We start from the raw sequence: 23,156 nt of genomic DNA, 5'->3' as shown, positions 1-23,156 counted from the left end.
ATAGAAGGTTGGCCAGTCGTGGAGGTACTGTGGGAGGGCTCCAGGGTGTGTCTGGCCCATCTCACCCAGTCCCTTGGCTGGACCCCAGCAGCAAGCTAACCTACTAATCAGAGTGTTTGCTCCCTGGTGGTTAGTGCACGTCATAGAGACTGGTCAACTGTCTGCCCCCTGGTAGTCAGTGCACGTCATAGAGAGCAGTTGAGTGGCCTTAGCATATCAGCATATTACCCTTTGATTGGTTGAATGGCCAACCGGATGACCAGACACTTAGCATATTAGGCTTTTATTATATAGGATTATGTCTCTCTTTTTTTTAAAGAGCCCAGAACATGCAGATACTCTTATTTCCAGCATTGCCATAGCTTGGAGTAGGCATTTGATACTGTTCTCAGCAATAAGCTATAGAAAAGTTTGGGAAGTGAGCAAAGGCACCGGGTTCTAAAAAACTCTGATGTGGGAAATCAGAAGTGGTCGATGCCATCCCATCATCCCCTCCTCCAAACACACATTTATGTCCATTCTTCCTATGTTGAATGATGCCTTCAATTTTGAAATTATGGCAGAATTCTGATAAAAACAGAAGGGCTAATAGAATCGCAGGGACACCAATCGTTCATCACTAAGTCTACTGGAAATGATTATCTGCAAACTTTTTATGTGTAAAAAGTTAATTTCTATTTTAAACCACTTTAAAAAAGGTTTCTGTTACATATAGCTAAATCCAGGCCAAACTGATAAAATTTCTAATTTTAATATTACTTTCCTAGGGAATTAAAACCTCTCTCGGCAGTGATAACAGTCACCTTACCAATTAAAAACATAAGCTGTGTGGTCAACACTAACACTTAACAGAGCACTATGACAGGTAAGTGGCAGCATTGACATTTTCACTAAATATGTAAACAACATTATAGGATTACATAGCTAAATATCAAATATCACAAAAAGTGTAAAATAAAGATGCTACTCATGCCATATATTAATTTTTTTGTTGTTTCTCTTGGATTTAATTATTTGTTTACTTTTATATTTGTTTCAGGTATACAAACCAGTGGTTAGACAATTATATAATTTACAAAGTGATTCCCCTGATCATTCTGGTACCCACCTGACACTATACACAGTGATTGCATTATTATTGACTACATTGCCTGTACACTGTATTTTACACCTCCATGTCTAGTTTGTAACTTCTTACTCCCTTTAAATTTTCACCCAATTCCACATACCCCCACACCCCTCGTATCTGGCAACCCTCAGTTTGTCCACTGTATCTCTGTTTCTGTGTTGTTTGTTCATTTATTTTGTCCTTTAGATTCCACATATAAATGACATCATATGGTATTTATCTTTCTCTGACAGACTTATTTCACTTAGCATAATACCTTCTAGGTCCATCCATGTTGTTGCAAATAGTGAGATTTCATTTCTTTTTATAGCAGAGTAATATTATACCATATATTTCTTAATTGTTCTCTCCATTATGTAGAAATAGAAACAAACAAAATGTCTAATTTCATATACTACTAAATTAGTTAAAATTATGACTTTTTATTTATACTTATTATAATTATACTTAATTTATTGGTATACTCTAATATCACTTTATCTGTCACTATATCAGAGATCTAAAACATAGGATTCTACATTAGTTAGAATTGGCTAGGTATTACTGCAAAATCAAATAATCCCCTGGCTTAACAAAATAAACAACATGAAATAATAATGTATTTTTTCCATGCAAAATCCACTGTGGAGCCAGGCAGTTCTCTAAGTCAATCATTACCATGCAGTTAGTGATTCAAAATGCTTCTAAGTTTGACTCCACCAATTAAAATCAAAGATTTCTTCACAATTTCCATACTAACACGTGAGAGAGACTAATGCTGAATATGAAATACTTCGGAGAAGTAATATGCATCACTTTCACCTTCCATATTATTGAGAACTAGTCAGTAGCTCATGTAAAACTATAAGCATAAAGTGTATACCTTCAATGCACCGAAGGATCGGTTACCTTTATACTAGCAACATCTATCCACAGACCTAAATATTAATACCTAACCCAATCCAATGAGATAACCACTATTTTTATAATTTTTAAATAATTATCTTTTAATTTGGTTATCCACAGACTAACTGTTAAAGCAAGTTCAAATAATGTATACTTAAATACCTAGTATTTCATTAAACACCCTCTTCAAATATTGTGTATCTTCTAATGAGCAATAGCATTGATCCTAATAAATGATAGAGTTACATTAGCGCCTGGACCTCTTTGGTTTCTTTTATTAGTTTCAAACTTACCTACCAATTTGGATAGCACAATTTAGGCAATATTTGTACCACAATGTTCTCCCGACTGCATAGAAGCTTTAATTTAATTTAATCAACCATGGATCATGACTATCAAAACACTTTATAAATCATTTTTTCTTTCTATTAGTTTTTTAAAAAATTGACCTATAACCTACCAACACCAACACCCTTGCCTATTTTGAGCTTCTTCTCCCCTGCATCTAAATCTTTGTGCACATTCATAAATGGTAGAGGAGATACACAGGTCAAATTCATATATATGTATATATATATATTACACACACACACATACATACACATACTTCACTGGGTAAATTTTTTAACATAGGTAATAGGTAATATTTCACTTAATGGTGAATATTTCAAATGACTGGGTGGTTTTATGTTATATCTTTGTCAGTTTTTCCTTTTCCTTTTCAGGGTGGCTGCAGGGAACAAGGCCTGGGGTAAACTGTGACTGGGAATAGAACTGGAACCACGGTGATGAGAGGGCCAAATCTTAGCCACTACACCACCAGGGAGTGTTCAAAGTTTAGATATTAAAACTATTTAAAAATGAATGATAAGTCTGTGTTGTTGTTGTTGTTTTCCCAAAAGATGTAATTAAGAGCAAGGACAGGATTTACCCTACCTATGCCTGAAATAAATAAAAGAAATATTATACGAAGCATCTAAAACAGCGGTTCTCAACCTGTGGGTCGCGACCCCTTTGGCGGTCGAATGACCCTTTCACAGGGGTCACCTAAGACCATCCTGCATATCAGATATTTAATTACGATTCATAACAGTAGCAACATTACAGTTATGAAGTAGCAATGAAAATAATTTTATGGTTGGGTCACAACATGAGGAACTGTATTTAAAGGGCCAGAAGGTTGAGAACCACTGATCTAAAACAATAGCTTTAAGTATACTGAACTTCACACAATAGTGATCCCTCAGAGATGCAAAAGCAGCCACAAAAGCTCTAGGGCTGCTCCAGGCTTCAATACAAGTAGGAGAAACCACAAATGGAGTGGGTACTTTGAGATGCAGAAGGGAGCTGAGAATCCAGAGAGATGAAGATGGCTGGAGTGACAGGACCTTACTAAGTAATAGAGAACTGAATATAAAGAGAACCCTGGAGACATACACAGATCAGGAGAGTACGATCAGTGAATATGTGTGAGGACACTACCAAACACCAGGGGGAAAACCTCTGAAAATACTAGAGAATAGTACCAGGCACTCAAACAGGGGAATACGGTATGCAGCCTGTTCCAACAAGTCAGACTGGAGAAATTCACAGTTGGGTAGATTACTCCAGAAGGTGCTGCCTTATATAACTGAGAAATAACACTAGACTGAGTAATGCTTTGGACCAGCCTAATGAGCCATAAAATAGGAACAATCTGTTTTAAGTAATACAACTGCATTTCAGAAAAGAGCTGAAGAATTTTTAAAACAATACAGAAATACCTAGCACCCAACAAGGTACAATTTACAGACATGATCTCAATGAAGTCTTCAGGTTTTGAAAAAAGCAAGGGCCATGGCCTATCTTAGGGAGAAAAAATCAATCAATTAAAACCAACACAAAAATTAACAGAAGTTAGAAGTGAAGCACAAGGAGTTATAATAATTATATTCCATATGCCCCCAAACTAGCATGATGGACAATATAAAATACATTTATTTTCTAGAGGTAAAATCTACAATATCTGTGATGAACAATATGTTGGATAAGATTGGTATCAAATTAGACATGACAGAAAAAATGAGTAAACTTACAGCTATAATAATAGAAACTACCAAAACAGAAACACTGGAGGGAGACGGAAATTTTTTTTTAAAATGAGAAATTATAAAAAGAGAATTTAAATAATGAAAAAGAGCATCTGTGAGACATGGGGAAACATCAAGCAGTCTGATATGCACCTATTTGGAGATCCTAAAGAAGGGAGCAGAAAAACTATTGATGAAATAATAGCCCAAAATTTCCTAGTTTGATGAAACCATAATCCTACCAATACAAAGCTCAACAAATCCCAAACATGACAACCTCAAGACACAGCAAAATCAAATTCATCAAACAGGGGTAAAGATAAAAATCTTGGTACATTATGTACCAAGGAACACAGATAAGGATGACAGGTGTATTGTCCCCACAAACATGAAAGCAAAAAGACAATGGAACAGCATCTTGAAAGTACTTTGGGAAAATATTGTCAACCTATCATACCCACTGAAAAGATCTTTCAAAAATGAAACTGAAACAAAGAAATTTTAACTTATAGAAAATCTAAAGAATTCATCTCTTACAGATCTACACTAACATAAGTGTTAAAGAATATACTATATATGTCAGGAAGAAGTAAAGTAAAAACATAGGAAATTATGAATATACGCAAAGGAATGAAGAGGATTGGAAAGAGTGACCGCATGAATAAATGCAGAAGGCTTTATTGTCTTACTAGAGGCCCAGTGCACGAATTCGTGCACCATTGGGGTCCCTCGACCTGGCCTGTGAGATTGGGCCTTCACCGGCTCTCCAACATCCCCTGAGGGATCCATGATTGAGAGAGGGCACAGGCCACGCTGAGGGATCCCACTAGTGCACAATCAGGGCCGGTGAGGGTCCATGGGAGGGCTCCAGGGCATGTCAGGCCCATCTTGCTCAGTCCCAATTAGCTGGACCACAGCAGCAAGCTAACCTACCAGTCAGAGCATCTGCCCCCTGGTGGTCAGTGCATGTCATAGTGACTGGTCAACAGGTCAACTGTCTGCCCCTGGTGGTCAGTGCACATTATAGCGAGTGGTTGAGTGGCCTTAGCATATCATTAGCATATTATGCTTTGATTGGTTGAACGGTCAGTCAGTCAATTGGACATTTAGCATATTAGGCTTTTATTATATATAATTATTTACATCTCTTTAAGAGATAAGTGAATGTTTAAGCAGCTATAGCAACAAGGCAGTGTGGGATTTGCAATAAAGTAGAAGTAAAAACTATCAACCAAAACTGATAGAACTGTAAGAATAAATACAAATTATATAATTATACTTAGAGATCACAATATCCCTCTCTCAGTAATTGATAGAACAAGGACACATACCATCAGCAAGGATACAGCCGACTTGAACAGCACTCTCCAACCAACTTAATTAGCATTTATAGATTATTCCACCCAACAAGATAAACATTGTTCTCAAGTGCACTTGGGACATTGACTAAGATAGACAATTTTCTGAGCCAGAAAACAAGTCTCAATAAATGTAAAATAATTCAATTGATATAGAATATTTCCTCAGGACAAATGCATCTAAGTTAGAAATTAATAAGAGAAAGATCACTAGACAATTTTCAAAAATTTGAAAACAGTCACACATTTCTAATTAACTCACGGGTCAATGAATGAATCAAAAGGTAAGTTAGAAAATAGTTTGAAGTGAATGTAAATAAAAACACAACTGTCAGGAGCTTTGCTGAGATGGGGAGAGAAGGGGCGCTGAGTTGCAGGTTGGAGTAGCCAATTAAAGCAACAAACCATATATGAAAGAATTTAATTTAGCCTTTAATCAATTTTCGTGGTGGTATGAGTAACAGTCTAAAACCAGAGGAAGTTCCTATTCCCCTCTCATGTATTTTCTCGCATATAACAGTGCACTGACCAGTGGAGAGCCAGGTGAAGCTGTGCAGAGGCGGCTGTCATCTCATTTTTGAAGGATCCCTGGACAAAAAGCTCCAGCACACTTTAGTGTGCTCAGGGGTTAGGAAGAGATGAGGGAAGGGCTGGTTGGGGAAAAGTACCAGGTACTGAGTGAGGCATAGTGGGAGAAACGTGTATTTATGGTTTCCCCAGTATCTCCCCATAAAGAGACTTTGGGAGGTAACTGAAAGAGACTTCAGCCCATTGCCCATGGTAAAGAGACCTAGGAATGAAGGTTGCTGTATTAGAAATAGACATGTGGCATGGCTGGCCAGGGGAGCTTGAGACCTTGACTGCAAGTCCCTTCTGAGACTGCAATGCACCAGCTGTGCACCAAATCTCCTGTGGAGAGGGCAGCTCTTCCCTGGGAAACCTGCTAGGTAAAGACTTTGTCTGGTTGGACCTAAAAGAATCACACATAGGTATGTGTTTTCCATCTTATTAGAGTAAATTACAAATAAAACTCGTATGTATTTAGGACATACAGCATGATTTTTTAAGGTATACAATGTGATGATTTGATATATGTATATATTATGAAATGATTACCAAAATCAAGTTAACTAGCACATCCATCTCCTCACATAGTTACTTTTTTATGGTAAGAACACTTAAGATCTACTCTCTTAGAACATTTAAGGCATACCATTCAGTATTATTTATTATGCCCTCATTTTGTACATTAGATCCCCAGACTTATTTATATGATGACCCTTGCCCCCTTTCCCCCAAGTACCTGACAACCACTGTTCTACCCTCTAGTTTTATGAGTTTTGCTTTTATTGTTTATTTACATGTAAATGACATCAGGGTTTTAAGCAGGACTGGGCTCCTCAACAACATATCAATGACAGGGATACCATATCACTAAGGCGGTATGTGGGGAGACACTGACAAAGTTAAAGATCTCTACTGGAAAAGCAGAAAGGTCTTAAATCAATGACTTCAGCATCCACTTAAGAAATTAAAAGAAGAACAAATCATACTCTAAGTAAGCATAAAAATAATATCAAGGATAAAAGAAAAGATAAATCTAATAGAAATCAATTGTAAATATCAATAAAACCAAAGTTGTTTCTTTGATAAGAACAACAGAATGAATAAACTTCTGTATATGCTGATCGGAACCAAAGTGAGAAGTTTCAAGGTAAAGTTTACCCTTCCTAATTACATATCTGTGTGAGTTCAAAATACCTTCAATACCTCAACCAAAAGGATATAATTCCAGAGATTGCATATGGAAGCCAGACATCAAAGAGGTTTAAAGAAATGTAAAACAGCCCTTCTCATATATTTTTATAAAAGGTATTTCTTATTCACATGTTATTTGCTTAACAGGCAATAGGATTGTTTTGGCATTTTCAATCAAATAATTTCAAAATCAGTAGCTTTTGTATCATAATATTTTAAATATTAATATAATCAACATGAAACTCTTTGGGGTCCTCAGTTTTTAAGGGAGCAAAGGACTCTTGATGCCAAAATATTTAAGAAGCCCTGGTAGAGAGCGTTTATTAGGTGCAGTGTAGTATCACATCCATGAATGATGAGAGTTACTCAGAGTAACTCAAAGAAAGTGATACAAAAGTGGACATAGAGCACTCCTTTTAAAGAACAAAAGAAACCTCTTTCCTCAGAAGAGCCGCACCCCACCCGATAAGTCAGAGACTATGGACAAAGCTGATTTCTGATCTGGGATGGCATTACCAATGAAGGAACAGAATTCGATGGACTTGATTGGGATATGGTTCACAAGTTATTTTTTACATTATTTAGAGGCTGGCTTATCTCCAGTGGGTTTAGTTATATTAAAGATAATAAGATTGTTAAGAGTAACCAGGTTGAAAATACCAAAATGGTAGGAACCTGAAAGAAATCTCCAACCTTTCATCAGAAATACAGAAGTTGCCTATAGATCCGAGGAAGTCTAGCAACAAAATTTAGCTTTAAGAGCCTGAAATCCAAGTGTGGTCCCCTATACTATCACCTATAGTTCATAATTAGGGCTCTATTACCCCACAGAGGGTTCAGTAAAACAGATCACCCCAAAATTATTTACTAGGTTAACAAGGCATGTTGCATCCTTAAGAAGAATTTTAGGAAAAAACACTGCCTCATTTTTTTTTTATAAACCCAGGCTTTGTTCTTTGTCTTTATATCTTCTTTTTATTTTATTATTTTGTATTTGCATTCAGGGTATTTGTAGGCTCCCAATCTGCCTTCCCTATGGCTTAGTCCCACTGGCCTAGAAAATGGTCAACATGGCTAGACAATGAATTAGAGGAGAATGATAACTGTATCCTTTATTAGTGAAGTCACTTACTTTTCAAGGTGGCATTGTGAAGTAATGACTATGTGCATTTGATTTTTCTATTCCCTGAGAAATGTTTATATATAAACTACATATATAATTTTCTAAAATATAACATTTATAAATATATGCATGTTATATTTATAAATATGCACATGTGTATATATGTATTAAGTATAAATTAAGAATAGTAAATACTTGAACACAGCAAGTTTACTTCTTACCTTGCCCAAGACACATAAGATGGTTAGGGTTTAGATCTACTATTTGCTTAAAATAGGAATTGATTGAACAAGAAGGATATTAAAGACCTATTCTTAGTTTCAAAACAAATTGAGTACAAATAGTGAAGGTTTTGTTAAAAATTAGTTCGATCTCCATAGGCTTTCCCTATAGAGTGATTGTTTTTAGACTTAATAACAAAAAATTCAATTCTATAAAATACCTGTCATTTAATTTTAAAGTCATATTTAAATGGATTCTCAGTCCAATCACCAAATACATGTTTATTTAGCCTTTAAAAGAACAGCAAGTGGAATTTATTTTTCTTAGATTTATTTCTATGACAAGAGAATAATAGGAAACTACCAACCCATAAACTATGTGTGGAAAAAGAAATAATTCAATAATCTAAATCTAAATCAGATTATTCTCTAGTCATAGTGTTTTTATTTGATGATGCCTAAAGTACAAATTTTAAAATATTTGATTTTAACAGTAAAAGAAAAGCAAATTTTCCTTTCCTAGGAAGCATTTGTCTAAGGGCCCATTCAATTTTAAACTATCAAGCTCATAATGATAGAGTTTTAGTGTTCTGTGGGTTATAAAATGTGGGTTTAAATATTTCCTTATAACTTCCAATTTTTTCTAATGCAACCAATGTTTGGAAACAATTGCTAATATTTTACCAGAAAACATTTTCCACATTATATTCTCACTAGCAGTATGGACAGCATAAGAATTATTGCCATGTGGTACCTTTAGGCTGTGGGAAGATACAAGTAGGAAAAGGCAGATCCAGCATACTCTATTTCCATCTTTCATTAACACATTGGCTTTTTCCAGTTGTAATCATGTCTGGCTTTTAATTGGCTCATTCATTTTACTTAGTACTTCCTTTGGCCCTTGTGCCAATGGCTCCTGATTACACTCCCCAAGTCTACCCTGATTTGGATCTGAACTTTTCTTCCCATTTCTCCAAAACTGACTTCAGTTTCCCCTTGCCTACAAAATTTACTGTTGCAAACAGGAGCATCAGAACAAATGGAAAGAAATTCTCATATTGTGGACACGAGCTGACAACATTATTCAATGAGATTATGTCTAAGTTATGCAGTTGTAGAACTCACGCCAGGCAATAAGTAGGCAGGCCCACTTACTTGCACATCCAGATGCTATATTTTACTGATTACTTCATATTCTGGCCTCACTGAATGTTAACATAATTTTGAAAACATGAACATGATTAGATAAATAATGCTTTATTAGTGCCTGGATTTTCTTGTGATAAACTCTCTCTCCTCTCTCTCTCTCTCTCTCTCTCTCTCTCTCTCTCTCTCTCTCTCTATATATATATATATATATATATATATGGTTTCATTTACTTTATAGAGAGAGAAAGATGGAGAGAGGGAGATAAATATCAATGGCTGTCTCCCCAACCGGGGATCAAACCTGCACCCTAGGTAGATGCCCTGACCTGGAATCTAATCGACATCCTTCTGTTGTACAGGACATTGCTCAACCCACTGAACGACCTGGCAAGGGCTGAAATATATTTTCATATTGAGTTTGGCAATAACACTTTTTTACATCCCAGTTCATCACTGGCAATTTGTTGATCTTCCCAAGGAAACAACATTTGACTTTATTAATTTTCTTCATTATTTTTTTATTTTTTAATATATTTTATTGATTTTTTACAGAGAGGAAGGGATAGAGAGTTAGAAACATTGATGAGAGAGAAACATCGATTAGCTGCCTCCTGAAAACCCCCTACTGGGGATGTGCCTGCAACCAAGGTGCATGCCCTTGACCAGAATCAAACCTGGGACCCTTCAGTCCGCAGGCCAACACTCTATCCACTGAGCCAAACCGATTAGGGCAATTTTCTTCATTATTTGTGTTTAAATTCATTAAGTACTTTTATAACACTTATTATTTCCTTCTTTCTACTTATTTTGGGTTTACTTTCCTTTTCTTCTCCTGGATTCTTTAAGAGGAACATCAGGTCATTGATTCTGGAGCTTTCTTTCTCATACAAATATTTAAAGGTCTGAAATTCCCTCCACGCACTATTTTACCTTAGTCCCCACAATAATATATATATTTTTTATTTCATATTATTTTCTATTTTGCTGCTATTTAATCCTCACCAGATGATATTTTTCCATTGATTTTTAGAGAGAGTGCAAGGGAGGGGTAGAGACAGAGAGAGAAACATCAATATGAGAGAGACATCAATTGGTTGTCTTCTGTATGTGCCCCGACCAGGGCTAGGGATGGAGCTTGGAACTGAGGTACATGGCTTTGACCAGAAATCTAACTCTGGACCCTTCAGTTTAGGGGCCGATGCTCTGTCCACTGAGCAAAACTGGCTAGTCATATTATTTTCTAAATAACCTTGTTATTACCATTTTTACCCATTGGTTATATTGTGTGGCCTAATTTTTAAATATTTTTCTAAGTATCTTACTGTTTTGTTTTTTTTTAAATATATTTTATTGATTTTTTACAGAGAGGAAGGGAGAGAGACAGAGAGTTAGAAACATCGATGAGAAACATCGATCAGCTGCCTCCTGCACATCTCCCACTGGGGATGTGCCCACAACCCAGGTACATGCCCTTGACCGGAATCGAACCTGGGACCTTTCAGTTCGCAAGCCGACGCTCTATCCACTGAGCCAAACCGGTTTCGGCAGTATCTTACTGTTTTAATCTCTAATTCCATTTCATTAGATTCAGAGAATATATACAATATGATTTCAGTCATTTTAAATGTATTAGATGTGTTTTATATATTGACATTTACCTATCCACTCTTTGCATTGTTTTTAGAGTTTGTTCAAATTAAATCCTCACTTTTTACTTTTCATACATAGAGAATTTTGTAGAACTTCATGTACTTTGTAGTACTATATGTCCTATTACTCCTGACTTTATGCAATAGTTCAGACATTGACAAACTCCAGTTCACAGGCTGGCCTGTGATATGTTTTTTAGAGTTTTAAGAATGGTTTTTATGCCCAGCCGGTGTGGCTCAGTGGTTGAGCACTGATCTATGAACCAGCAGGTCACAGCTTGATTCCCAGTCAGGGCCCGTGCCCAGATTGTGGGCTTGATCCATTGTAGGGGGTGTTCAGGAGGCAGCTGATCAATGATTCTTTCTAATCATTGATGTTTTTATCTCTCCCTCTCTCTTCCTTCCTCTCTGAAATAAAAAATGTATTTTAAAAAATAATGTCTTTTACCTCTTGAAAGAGTATGTATTTTAAAAATGGAAAAAGAAAGGGGAAGAGGAGAGGAAAATGAAAATCAGACAGACTATAATTGTTCTATCCTAAACTTGACCATATGACCCTTTATAGAAAAAAAATGTGCTTACACTTTTTATATATGTGTGTCAATTTTCAATACAGTAATTATAATTTCTAAGAATTTATATATATTTTAACCCTTTTCGGTCCAACCTCGAGGCTGACTCAACAGACCAGGCGCTAGGAGCAGGTCCAATGTCAGCAATAAGAACATTAAAAAGTTCAACATTCAATCCCGTCAATTAATTTGGACCAGACTGTTTGAATTCCAAAAATAACATTGGACCAAAAAGGGTTAAATATGAAGAGAAATATCTTACTTTAGCATTTTTTGACAGAAAGAAGAAAAAGATACATCAAACACAGTAAGAGAAACATGAAAATAAATATCAATCAGATTTATTCTATCCTGTCATATGTAATGATGATTTAATAAAATTCTATTTCCTCAAACATAGTAAACCAGAGATTACATTTTGGAAGGATCAATCAGTAATTCATATTGCAATAATTATCTGATTATAAACTTGGGTAAAAAAATAATACCTCATAATAGGGACTTGACTTTGAGGAATGAAAGTCTGCAATAAGAAAATAGGTTTGCTGTAAGAGCTAAAAGATGAGTCAAGTGAATTATCACACAGAATTTGGAAGATTATCCTGACAGGAAGCCTATGTCATGTTTGAGGACTAGAAAGGTTGCTGTGTGGCTGGTGCACATTAAGATTTGTGACCTGGCAGGAATGAGACTGGAAAAGGAAACCCAGAGCTGGATCGATGATAGGACGTGAGAGACCACCGTAAGCCTCATAGTATTTATCTTTACAAGCAGTGAGAATTTTGAGGATTTCTTGCCCACGGGATCATGTAAAGAGTTTTGTTTTGTAAAATCACTCTGGCTGGAATGTGGAGCACAGTCTGCAGGTGGAAGAGTGAATGAACATAGACAATGCAGGAGGTCCCTGGAGTCAGCCAGCAGGAGAGAGCTACAGCACCGGCATGATGCTGCTGTTAAGAATGGAAGGAACAGATGAGAGGCCCTTCACAAGTGACAGAGGTAGTCCTTCCTGACTGGCCCTCAGGGTGCAATTCACCCAAAACAATGAGGAGGACGGAACTGGGGGCTGTGTAAACCAATAGTTTCAGTTCAGCTTGTTCATTATTAACGTACCGTCTGACCGCCTAATTCACATTTTTTCTTTAGCCAATTTAGTTTTTAACAAAATTGACTTATGACAAAAAAGTTGTCTTCCTTAATATAAAAGCGTCCTTCACCTATTGCTTTATTCCCACACTTTCTTTAGTCATTGGAATAAAGTATCTTAGCACAATTAGGCTTCACTATAGACCAAAAGCACAAAGGCATATTTGGGTTACTCTAATCACGTGACAGTATACGAAGAACTGTAACCAAAAGAAAACTCCATAGATTATGTTTGAATAACTGTTTGAGAAATACTGCCTTGTAGTACTTTCTTACTCTTAACCCTAGCCTGGCTTCTGACTGAACTATTTCTGCCATTCCAATTATAAAGTCAGTTAGAAATTTTTGACTGACATTTCCTTCTACTAAATACTGCAGAACTAACAAAAGTACCAAATATGCATACAAAGCTTAAGAAATACCATGGGAATGATCTCTGTTTCCTAGTGTCAGGATCCTTTGGATGTGGCAAATGGAGGCTTTACTAGGCTTCTACTCCATTATTTGTTTCTAAGAGTCAGGCTTCCATATCGTCCCCTCTCCAAACTTCTCCCTTCAAAAGAAACACGAGGGAGCCTCATTTCCCCACAAGCTCTTCTGTCTAACCTAAAGTTGTTACTGCAAAGACCAGGAGAAATAAGTGTTTAAAGTAATTCTATGTCAGGATAAAATATAAAGTAAATTACATATGAGTTTATAATACCTATATATTTACTTCATGTGTTTTCATAACTACAGGTTATAAAATAAAATGTCTGAAAACAGTGATTTCAATATTTTAAATGCTGCCTCTAAGCCATATCTATTTTTTCATTTCTTATTCTAAGCAATACATAAACAGGTTTGCTTTATTAACCTGCATGGAAAACATATAGGAAATAAAATTACCTCTACATATGTTTTTCATAGAATGATTCATAAATAAATACTTTTAAACTCTGGTTTATAAAATAAAATCAGTAAAAAGGTAATTTTATTTTTTTAAAAAAACACTACCTTTAAGCATTACTTTTTGTTTTCATTTCTTATCTACAAAGTAAATGTTCATCTCTCAGCCTCTATGAAAGGACATTTATTTTAGGAAGCTCTTTTAGCTGTTTATCTCATTCAATACATAGCAAAAACAAAGCTTTGTCCAATTACACACTCTCAGAAGGGGATGCATGGACTCAAGGTCACAGGACATCCATTTGAGGGCAAGGTTTCATTTCTGAAACAGACGGAACCTAATATCTCCTTGAAGCACATCTATCTCTTTCAAGGATGAAAATCTTAAAAGATCTCAGATACATTAGAGAAGAAAGGTCATATCTTTTATTAAAAATCAATATTACTTACTTCACAAAATATACGTAGGCTGAGTCCATTTAGAGGCCTGAAAGGATCCTTCAAAATCTTATTACAGAATTTTAAATCTCCCTGGAGGGCGGGGCAGGAAGTGGGAGATGGAGCATTACACGCTCAATTCCCAGTCAGTTCTCAGACAATATACCGACCGTGTGCCTGGCAGCACACCCGGACGTGGTGTATGAGGACATAAATACCATGGGCTCCTGACCTGGGATTAACTGAACAGTTTTGACAAGTTAATGTGATTTACTCATGGTATGATTTCAAAAGGAAGTTTGTCCAGAATGCGTTAAGTATTGACTGCAAAGGCAATTGGCACAGTGTGGGAGCCAGGCCAGATTGCGACCACTGTGTTCTCTAACCTGTAATTTCTAAAGTTTAAAAAACCATGTTTTTAATTTGAAACTATTTTAGAAAGCCTATAGGAAAAAAGAAACGATTGAAAAGGCTAACTTACAAGTGAGATTTCTTTTAAGGCAAGCTTGGTGCTAAATATAGAAAGAGCATCTTTGCAGTAATTAAGGAGTTGGAGCAGAATCTTGCAGATTTCTGTATAGTCTAATAATAAAATTAATAAAAAGTTAGGTAGTCTATGTACTGCTAAAAAATGTCTCCAGGAGAAATATGTCAGGGTTCAGATCTTTGCACTAAGACAATTGTAAAGAATACCTGAACCCAAGGCAAGTGCCCGACAGGAATTGTCCTTTCGTATTTTACTATGATGTTTAGGATAAATTGGTCATTTCCTTATCAAGCAGTCTATATGCTGGAGCCTGAAACAACTAGGCTCTCAAAAATACTAGAGAACCTTTGAGAAATAAAAGGGTTGTGAGGTATTGTTTTTTTCTTTTTTCAAGTATGCTTAGATACAGTAAAAAATAATTTCCTTTCGGTTTATTTATAATCCAATAATAGCTTCAAAATGTACATGTGCTGACAAAAAAAACCATAGAGAACGTATGTTCAAGTTAACTGTTAACATAGATAGTATTTTAAAATTGACTTTTATTTCCTACAAAATTATTTATATAGGTTATCCCAAAATGTATTATAAAGGCAGTGTTTATTAAAATACATTTCATTTTCAAAATTGAGCTATCAGCTATTATAGTGTATATACATTTTTGGGACACCCTATATTTTGATACATTAAAGAGGTACAAGATATGGAATCATTGTTTGGTAAAAGCCATTTTTTATGTACTACTCAATAACCTGTTCTGAAGATCCCACAATGTCCTGATGGGGTAAAATAATTCTTATTTTTATAAGTAATTAACATAAAACAGGAGTCTTGATGCAGACTGAAACCAGATCATGGTTCAACTGAATCACCATGTGGCCCTACTCAGTTTAAACATTAAGGTTTTCCCATTCCCCAACATTTTATTCCTATGATTAAGACAATTAATTAAAGGGATTATTTCTGGAAAAGTCAAACCCTGGCAGTTCCTCCTGCTGATCCCAATACTTTTGGAAACCTCAGCCCTAGAACTAATTAGAATGTCAAAATGTGCTGATGACCTACACATTGAAGAGAACCATACAGAAGTTAATAGCAATGGGCTATTTAGACTGTAATATCTCATTAACTCAAGCATGTGCTATAGCAACCAAAAATGTATAGCTAGTATTTTATTAGCAGTGGGAGAAGATGCACACAGTTAAGCAGAAAGAGAAAAAAATATCTAGACAACCCTTCTTCATCATAGTTTTAAAAAGTTATAGAAAGAAAAGTAAAATGATAGAAATATACCATTACCACGAATTCAAAGTGCAGAAGGAGAGTGGCCAATGCACACACAGATGTTGATTATTCTCTTCATTTCTCTCTCTTCCCCTTTTTCTTACTTTCATTATTTGATTGGACTCTCCCAGTTTCATATTTTTAAAAAAGTTGGCTGCACACATTTATTGTTGTTAACAAATTAATCCTATATAATAAAAGGGCAAATTGACTCTAACAGTGGAACTCCTGGGAACGAACGGTTGCTATGACATGCACTGACCACCAGGGGGCAGATGCTCAATGCATGAGCTGCCTTCTGGTGGTCAGTGCACTTCCACAGGGGGAGCACCACTCAGCCAGAAGCCAGCTCATAGCTAGCCAGTGTAGCAGCGGGGGCAGGAGCCTCTCCTGCCTCAGCAGCAGCATGGAGAGCAGGCCTAAGCCATTAGTTGGACATCCCCCGAGGGCTCTGGGGCTGCCAGAGGAATGTCTGACTGCCAGCTTAGGCCTGATTCCCTGGGGAGCAGGCCTAAGCTGGCAGTCGGACATCCCCCAAGAGGTCCCAGACTGCGAGAGGGCGCAGGCCAGGCTGAGGAACCCTCTCCCCTCCACCCTGAGTGCACGAATTTTCTTGCACTGGACCTCTAGTCTTGTTAATAAAATGGCTGACACATATAGATTTTCACAATAGAGCATCTAATTTTATTCCATAAAAACAACTGATTGTTTTTAAAGTACATAATGATGTTAAGGAGGGTTAGAGAGGTATAGAAAGGAAAGGACTGAGAATACAGGGGTAAAAGACAGAAGGAGAGACCTCCCAAGGAAGTATCTGTTGGGACCTGTGTGGGTGATCATGTGCTCTGGCAGCAGAAAGAGACACAGGGCACACGTGTGGGCAGAAGACACACTCACAGAAATGCCAAGTAGTAAAGGTGTGCATGTGAGAGAGCTGACTGCAAGTAGAGCATATACTGTACAGTGTCTTCTTGAGAAGGCCACAAAGTGCCCCTCCCCTAAAACCTGCTACTGACCTGCTTTTCTGTCCAATTTCATCTTATGGAGCACAATATGAATTTGCTTCCTGCTCCAGGTTATTTTCCCTGGATTAGAGTTTATGCAGAAACTCACAAACTGCATCAAGTATTCTGATAATCTTATTACTAGCATTCTCTTTTACTCTCCCCAGTGGTCAAAAATGGACAATAGCCCTGACTGGCCTGCAGAGTGAAGGGTCACAGGTTTGATTCCTGATCGAGGGCACGTACAAACCTGCACATACAAAGGTTGCAGGTTTGATCCCCAGCCCTGGTCAGGGTGCATGCTGGAGACAACCAATCAATGTTTCTCTCACACATCGATGTTTCTTTCTCTTCTTCTCTCTCTCTCTTTTCCTTCTATTCTCTTTAAAAATCAATGGAGAGAGGACTCTTCCCCCTCCCCACATGGGAGTCCGCACATGGGAGTCCGTTCTGTAGGACTCTTTCCCCCTCCCCAGGAGGGGGTCTGTGACTACTTCTTTCAATCTTAGGTCAAATAGCAATGCCTCCGTGGTCCAGGCCCCACTAAGCTTATAAGTGTCACCTGAACCCTAAGCTGGTACCTGGAGAAAACCCTTTCTGCCCTTGCTTTCCCTTTCCCCATGTGGGAGTCTGTACTTATTCTTCAATAAATTTCCACCTTTGCTATAAGAAAATCAATGGGGAAAAATGGACAATACATTTTATGGTCACTTAAATATAATGTGACCCAAGGTGAAGATATTTGTGAAAAAACATATATGCATGGCCCTAGGACACAGACAACAGTATGGTTTTGGCCAGAGGGAGATGGGGGGTGGGGGAGCAGGGCTGGGTGGAGGTGGGGAAAGATGGGGGAAATGGGGGACATATGTAATAGTGCCAACTAAAAATTAATAATAATAATAATAATAATAATAATAATATGGCAATAAGCAAAGGTCACCCAAATGAGAACAGGCAGAGGCTGTTCATTCAGAGCTTGCTACGGCAAGGGAGTCAGCCACCACTGTTTGCGCTGGGGAGAGACTCAAAGGCAGGCAAGGTAGTATATGAGCTTGTGTTTCATATGTGTTTGGGGTGGGGAACATAGCTTTCTCGGATATGTCCTAAACTGGAAGGAGGGAGACATGCTGGGGAAGTTAGTAGTTATGGACCGAGTTCTGACTATTTTTAAGCTCTCGTTGCTGCAGATCCTGGAGCGGATTCTGTTTGTATGTATGGTTTGGCCACTGCCAGTTTGTATTTTTGGTCTCTCAAAAACGGCTCAGATGAGTGCTCCTCTTCTCTAGCACGAGCGGTCATTTACACTTTGCCTTTCAGTGGGATGCTGAGATAGAAGTGAAGTGTAAATGAATAACTGTTGCAATAACCCCCTATCTCGCAGTTGTGTGAAATAATATAGAATTGCTTGGGGACAACAGTGACCATGTTCCTCTAGCCCAGTGGTTGGCAAACCGCGGCTTGCGAGCCACATGTGGCTCTTTGGCCCCTTGAGTGTGGCTCTTCCACAAAATACCACGTGCGGGCACGCATGTATAGTACGATTGAAACTCATGGCCCATGCGCAGAAGTCGTTTTTTGGCCTGGGCGAGTCTATTTTGAAGAAGTGGAGTTAGAAGAAGTGGGGGTAGGTTCGCTGAGGTCGACCCCTCAGATTGAGGACGTTTTTAGCAAAGGCCAGCTTAGGAGTACCCTAATTAAGTTAATAACAATGTACCTACCTATATAGTTTAAGTTTAAAAAATTTGGCTCTCAAAAGAAATTTCAATCGTTGTACTGTTGATATTTGGCTCTGTTGACTAATGAGTTTGCCGACCACTGCTCTAGCCTTATAGTTAAACTTAAAAGTTAAGTTGGAAATAAAACTTTGTTTTCCCTCAAAATGCTAATGCTAAAGAATGCAGGTTACTTTATTTTCTTGAATTTAGTTTCCATACCCATAAGACAAGGTATTTGAAACACAGGGTGCCTGACCTCCCATGAAGCTCTCACATGCTATGAGTACGTGAAGTGACTTGGTCTATATAAAACGATAGTTTTAGACACTTACTTTGAAGTATTTGCCAGATAATTCAAAATTCCAGTGTGTGATCATTCCTGTAGCATTCAGTTTTCTATTTACTAGTATCTTCTGAGTAATAGACTCCAATGAGGCCTGCTTCATTCAACAACAGCCAACTATTTTATTTAAAGAATTACTTGTTTCTGATTAATCCTTGTTCTATCTCTTCTTTCCCCATACACAGAAGTGCCTAAAATACTTTACTTTTTCTTAAACTGTTACTAAATTTGAATTATGAGGAAACATAATTATAAAAAATAAAACCTTTAAAAAGCTATTTAGGGTGAAATAAGAAAGCTTATTTCAGTTTGTAGTTAATCAGTTCTCCTCATTAAATATTCAGAAGTTCCACTCTGCATGGGTAATACAGAAACCTCAACTTAAAAATCACTGAATCCTAAGACCACTGTTAATGGCCTTCAGGGAAATTCTAACACCCTCGCCACACAGAAAAAGTACAACTTGTAAATTATTAACTGCCGACAAAAGTATTTCATATGAAAAATAAACATCCCATTGGCTGCTTATCTCAATTATATGTTTTAGGAAAAACAATGAAAACAGGCATTGCCAATGTAGAAAACTAACCCTAAGGAAAAACACTGAGAACAGAAACAATTAGGGCAAAGGGAATTAAAAATGTGCTTTTTGTGTGTTTTACAAAAAAAAATATGATGTCCTTAGTTTTTAAATATATAGCTTATTAATTTAGGGTGAACCTATATAATGTGACTATGCTACATAATTGTGAAAAGATTTTCTGATATAACATTAATTAGAAAGATTTACTTTTAAATATGATAACATTAATTTGAAAGATTTACTTTTAAATATAATAGATTCACATATAAAATACCTAAATTTAAATTTGTTTATATCTTCATGCAAGCTGTGATTGTTTAAACAAATTTCTAAAATGAAAATTAAAAATTACTGTGAACTGAATCCCAATGTGTCAAGAAAATCAGCAGTTAGCATATTTCCTTCAAGTCAGTTCCATTCAGTACATGTACACATGTGTGTGTGCTCATTGTATGTGATATGTTTTAACTATTTTATGAAATAAGATAATCTACTTATATAATATTTTATCCTATTTTTTAAAAAAATTGAAGTATTTTTAGCATTAAACACTGGAATTTTTTAACATCATTGTTTTTAATAATAGTCTATTTCAAACTGAGTTTCATCTCATGCTATCATAAAAAAAGTTACTCCATTTCCTATAATCATTTATTCCATTATTCCTACATTTCATATTTTAAAATTGTGTTACTCAGACAGAGCCTATGGATTTTATGCAGGTTCTTGATTCATACCGCCATGCCAATTTAATTTCCAACCAGCTTTAATAAGAAAAACTGTTGCCAAACAATTGAAACATGGCATATGATCTGTTACAGATATACTTGACAATTTTATAGATGACAAACAATTTCCCATGTATTTTTTCTAAAAAGGATAAATAACTGTTAAAACATATGTCATTAGCCACTAAGTTTCTGGAAGGTCATAAAATTTTACTTCTGAAACGGTTCAGAATGCTGTATGTTATTAATTTGAGTATTGAGATAAATAAAATCAATAATAATATTGTAACAAATTTACAGTAGCATTAACTGTTTATATTCCAACAATAATTTAAAAATTCTTAAACCAGAAATGTAATACCTGATTGTACCATTCAGAAAACATTAGAGTTTTCTCAATAGAAACATAATTATCTCATCTCTAAAAATCTTGGGTTTAGCTTTCAAATGCTGTTTCCATTTTCAGATGCTACACCACAGTTCCAAATGCACTACAGCAACATCTACTAAACACAGAATGCATTGCATAAGCTTTTATATATATACTGGTTCCACAGTACACAGCAGGAACTTGGCTAGGTCATTTATCCCATTTCAGCTCTGATTCTACAATTGACTTGGTAGGATAATTATTCAAATTCTCTCATAAAGTTTTTTGTAGCAAGATGACAGAATTTTGGAGCACTTTACAAAATTTGTGATTAATATTTCAACTACCACTTTCCTCTATGTAAAATTAATAATATTGCAGCATCTAGTGTTAAAATGTAACAGAAAATGAACTGGACTTAAAAATAGAAGAGCTCAAGAATATTTCCAGCTTTGCTGCTTTCTCCATGATACCCGAGTATGACAAAACTTCTATAAGTTTAAAAATCTATCCTCAATGTGAGTTAAATACCCTTATTAATTCCTTTACAACCGCATCAAAAATGCTTTGGAATTAACTGGAGTGGAGAAAGACTTGTAAAATAAAAACTACAGAACAATAATGAAAGAAATTAGAGTCATCAATAGAAGCCTTCACATGTTCACTAATTAGAAGACTCAATATTGTTAAGATGTCAAAACTACTCTAAGCAATCTACATATGCAATGCAATTCCCATCAAAACCTCAGGACATTTTTTTGCAGAAGTAGAAAAAACCATACCAAAATTCATATTCTTTCCCTGCCCCTTTGAGATCCAAATTTTCTTCCACCCTCTTGCCAGTTTCATATCTAAGAAATGTCTTTCTCAAGAACATGAGAGCCATTCTATCTATATATCTAAGTGACCAGCCGACTGGCCAACTGGCTGGCCAGTAGCTATGATGCGCAATGACCACCTGGGGGCAGATGCTTAATGCAAGAACTGCCTAGCTGCGGTGACTTGGCAGCTGGAGTTCTCAGATGACGCAGCTAGAACCAGAGAGGAGGGAACCCCATTCCAGGCTGCGTCACCTGAGAACTGCCCTCTCACAATCTAGTACCCCTTGGGGGATGTTGGAGAGACAGTTTTAGCCCGATCCCCACAGGCCAGGCTCAGGGACCCCCTGGTGCATAAATCCATGCACTGGGCCTCTAGTAAAATATAATCACATAAGGGTCTCTATCACCCCAAATAGCCTCAGCAATCTTGAGAAAGAAGAACCAAGTTGGAGGTATCATGCTACTTGATACCAACCAAGCCCATTAGTAATCAAAACAGCATGGTATTGGCATAAAAACAGACATAGAGCTCAATGAATAGAGAGCCCAGAAATGAACCCACACCTATATGGTCAATTGATACTTGACAAAGGAGGCAAGATTGTACAAGGAGATATTGACAGTCTAATCAATAAATGGTGCTGAGGAAATTGGAGAGATTCATGCCAAAAAAATAAAACTAGACCACCTTCTTACACCATATACAAAAATAAACTCAAAAAGGATTAAAGACTTTTTTCTTTTTTGCTTAATCCCTTCACTTTCTTTCACCCAGTTCCCCAACCCCCCTCCCCTATGACAGCTGTGAGTTTGGTGATAGTCAGAGGGAAAGGGGCTATCAGTCTCCAACATTCCCCAAGGAGTCCTGGATTGCCAGAGGGCACAGGCCAGGCTGAGGAACCCCACCAGTGCATGAATCCATGCATGTGTCTCTAGTCATCAATAAATCTACAAATGACAAATGTTGGCAAAAATGTGACTTTATTCACATTTTTAGCATAATGCTTTTTGGGTTTTGGTTACTTAGCAATTCAGTTAAGTGAGAAAAGGGTACCCTCATGCACTGTTGGTTGGAATGCAGATTGGTGCAGCCACTATGAAAAACCATATGGAGGGTCCTCAAAAAATTAAAAATTGAACTGCCTTAGGAACCAATAATTCCACTTATATTGGTATTTAAAGAAACCCCAAAACATGAATTTGAAAGAATATACACATAGCTATGCACATTGCAGCATTATTTACAATAGCCAAGATATGGAAGCAATACAAATGCCCATCAATAAACAAGTGGTGGTACATCTATACAATGGAATATTACTCGGCCATGAAAAAGAAGAAAATCTTCCCTTTTGAGACAGCAGGGATGGACCTGGAGGTCTTGTGCTAAGTGCAGTAAGACAGCCAGAGAAAGGCAAGTACTATATGATTTG

The sequence above is a fragment of the Myotis lucifugus genome, unplaced genomic scaffold, assembly GCF_000147115.1.
Source record: "Myotis lucifugus unplaced genomic scaffold, Myoluc2.0 scaffold_79, whole genome shotgun sequence".
NCBI classification, from domain to species: Eukaryota; Metazoa; Chordata; class Mammalia; order Chiroptera; family Vespertilionidae; genus Myotis; species Myotis lucifugus.
The sequence above is the reverse complement of the archived record's forward strand: the minus strand, read 5'-3'. Positions refer to the sequence as shown.